Source organism: Ixodes scapularis, unplaced genomic scaffold (assembly GCF_016920785.2).
Source record: "Ixodes scapularis isolate PalLabHiFi unplaced genomic scaffold, ASM1692078v2 PGA_scaffold0__279_contigs__length_252992795, whole genome shotgun sequence".
Taxonomy (NCBI): Eukaryota; Metazoa; Arthropoda; class Arachnida; order Ixodida; family Ixodidae; genus Ixodes; species Ixodes scapularis.
Window position 1 is genome coordinate 108435243 of NW_024609835.1, and position 3033 is coordinate 108438275.

Genomic DNA, 3033 nt, shown 5'->3' on the forward strand with positions numbered 1-3033 from the left:
GGTCACCGATATGCGACGTCGAGCACAGACGTTGAGAGGTAACCAACCAAAACACGATTTCTACAGTCATCGTGAGTTTAACAAATGCAGACATTGACCTATTATGTTCGCATCTTTGGCTTCCTGATTCGTTCTTCGTCGCTCTTATCATCCAATGCCGCCATCTTTTTGGCCGCGGATCGATAAGAAGATTCCCTGTGTTTCTTAAATTGTCAGTTACTATGGTAGGGCAATGGTGGCGCATGGCGCAGTGCGTACACCCCTGCAGCCCTTATCAACCAGGGGAGCAATGCCGAGTCATTCGGCTGCGGGCGCATGCGTGCGCGGCATCCGATAGTTTGTAGAAGTTTGCGCATGCTCAGAACGCTTTCCGTGGCACAGTTGACGCGAAGATGACAGGGTGCAAGACGATTATGGGAATGAGCCATAATGGCGAGCAAGTGTACGAAATACACCTCCGGCGCATAGAAACACTTGAAAAGAGCTGCCAATCAAAAGGCAACGTAGAGAACGCGCAGGGAGCGGGCGATGACGAGGAAGCCAAGCGCGCGCTGTCATTGGCGAAGTTCGGGGGGGTCGGGGGGGAGGGAGACATAAGCGCGTTCGGGGGGAAACAAACGCACGAGCTGTGCAAGCAGCAGACCAACATGCTCGCCGTATAGACCTTTTCTGCAAGTGCGCCGCCATCTTGAATTGACGTCACTTCCAGTATGGGCGAAAACATTGTTTTGCCTTTGCCACGCCAATAAAAGGCATTTATGATATAAGCGTAACCGTCACGCGTTCTCGTTTTGCCTCCCCTTTATTTTTTTACTATTTGCAGGTGGAAACGTTGGATTATTTTTTTGTCGCCCATACCGGATACGCCTATTAGGTCCCTGGAGACGAGAGTACACAGAAAAGGTCTATAGATCAACACGCGGCCGTGACGTCACGCAGTTGCGGTGGCGCTGTCGACGGCACTGCGCATGCGCAGACGATTCACTTCACGTGAATTCGATTCCTGCGCACGCGCAGTGCTTACATTTGGTGTGGGCAAACGAGGGGTTGTTTGTAAACAGCGCGTCGGTCTATAGATCAACTATTTCTGTACGAACAAGCGGTGGATGTATGGGTGGACACTAACGGCTGCATCTTTTATGACGGGTGGTAGCTTGCGCCACCTAGCGCAGCTGGCGTGCTTGTTCACCGCAGGGTTGGTGAACTGCGGTAAAGCGTCGGGTTTTTGCTAATGTTGCTTTCTTGTCGCGGGTGTGATCACGCACAGGAACTTATGAGCAAAATAGTGGAAGCCGTTTACAACTCCCTGTAACGCCGAATTGGAGCGCAGCTCTTGAGGAGGAGGAGGGGAGGGTACTGAGGGCCACGTGTTCTCGGGGGGGGGGGGGGAGGGTCACGTGACCCCCAGAGGGCACGTGACCTTGGTGGGGTCACGTGGGGGGAGTCACGTGCCCCCTCCGAGGTCACGTGACCTCGGGAGAGGGTCACGTGACCAAAATTTCACCGCTAGATTTAGCGGGACAATTTTTCCGCTAGATTTTGCGGGGAAATCTGTTCCGCTAGATTTAGCGGGGAATTTTTCCGCTAGATTTAGCGGTGAAATTTTTTCCCGCTAGATTTAGCGGGGAAATTTTTCCGCTAGATCTGGCGGGGAAATTTTTTTCTGATAGATTTAGCGGGAAAATGTTTTCGCTAGATCTAGCGGGGAAATTTTTTCTGTTAGATTTAGCGGGGAAATTTTCTCCGCTAGATTTAGCAGGGAAAATTTTCCGCTAGATTTAGTGGGGAAAGTTTTCTGCTAGATTTAGCGGGAAAAGTTCCCCACTAAATCTAACGGAAAAATTTCCCTGCTAGATCTAGCGGAAAAATTTGTCCGCTAAATCTAGCGGAATATTTTCCGCTAGATTTAGCGGGGAAATTTTTTCCGCTAGATTTAGCGGGGAAATTTTTTCCGCTAGATTTAGCGGGGAAATTTTTTCTGCTAGATTTAGCGGGGAAATTGTTCCGCTAGATTTAGCGGGGAAATTGTTCCGCTAGATCTAGCGGGGAAATTTTTCCGCTAGATTTAGCGGGGAAATTTTCAAGCTAGATTTCGTGGGGAAATTTACCCATAATGCAACGTGCGGTTACGCCGACGGCGACGCCGCTCAAGCCGGAAACGGCCGCCTAAAAGCTGCGCTCTGAAAGTTTATAGTGCCTTGGCGCAATGAGGACACGATGAAATATGTGGATCATTTTTTCTTTCTTTTCTACTCGTGCTACGCTTTCTAAGACGATAAGCAGCATGAATAAAGAAAGTGCTGGACTCTTGTGTGCAGTGGACAGAGGCTGAGTAGTTAGAAAGCTTCATTGCGCTCCAAAAATATTTTCCAGGTGGTGTTTTAACGCTGTACGGGGCGGAGTAGCACTCTCGGGAAGGAGACGAAACATGTTATAGACCTTTTCATCCTCCTCCGCATGGGCGCTGCCATCTTGGAACCACGTGACGCGGCAGCCATTAGGTTGCTTCAACTTGTTGCTCCGCTCTCCTCTCCGCGCCTTGGCGGATGCGTTGTATCCGTGTTTTTCGTAGCGTTTCACAGCGCTTTCTTGTCGTACTTCGGAAACTACTCGACGACTAAGATATCACGAGGGTTCAAAGGTCCTTAAGAAACCGAGGTTTGTTAACTACAAGTGACGGAACATTCTCAGTAAGAAGCGCGTATATTTATATCGCGCATTTAGGATCGGAAGGCGTCAAGAATAGTCAGCACAAGGAGTCTATCTGTATTTCCTGAAAGTATAGTTATTTGTATTCATAATATATCGAAAACAGTTTCTTTTGATTATGTGAGGAAACTCGCGGAGGGGATAGACAACAAGTGTTTAACTTGTGCTTTATCTGAGGCTAAAAATAATGGTACGTCAACATCAGGCGATTTGTTTGTTCATAATATCACACATACTTGTGTTTGAGGTTCTCAACCTTTTTTTGCGACGTAAACATTCGGTTAATCGGTTTACCTATGAAGTTTTAAAAATTTTTATACCGTG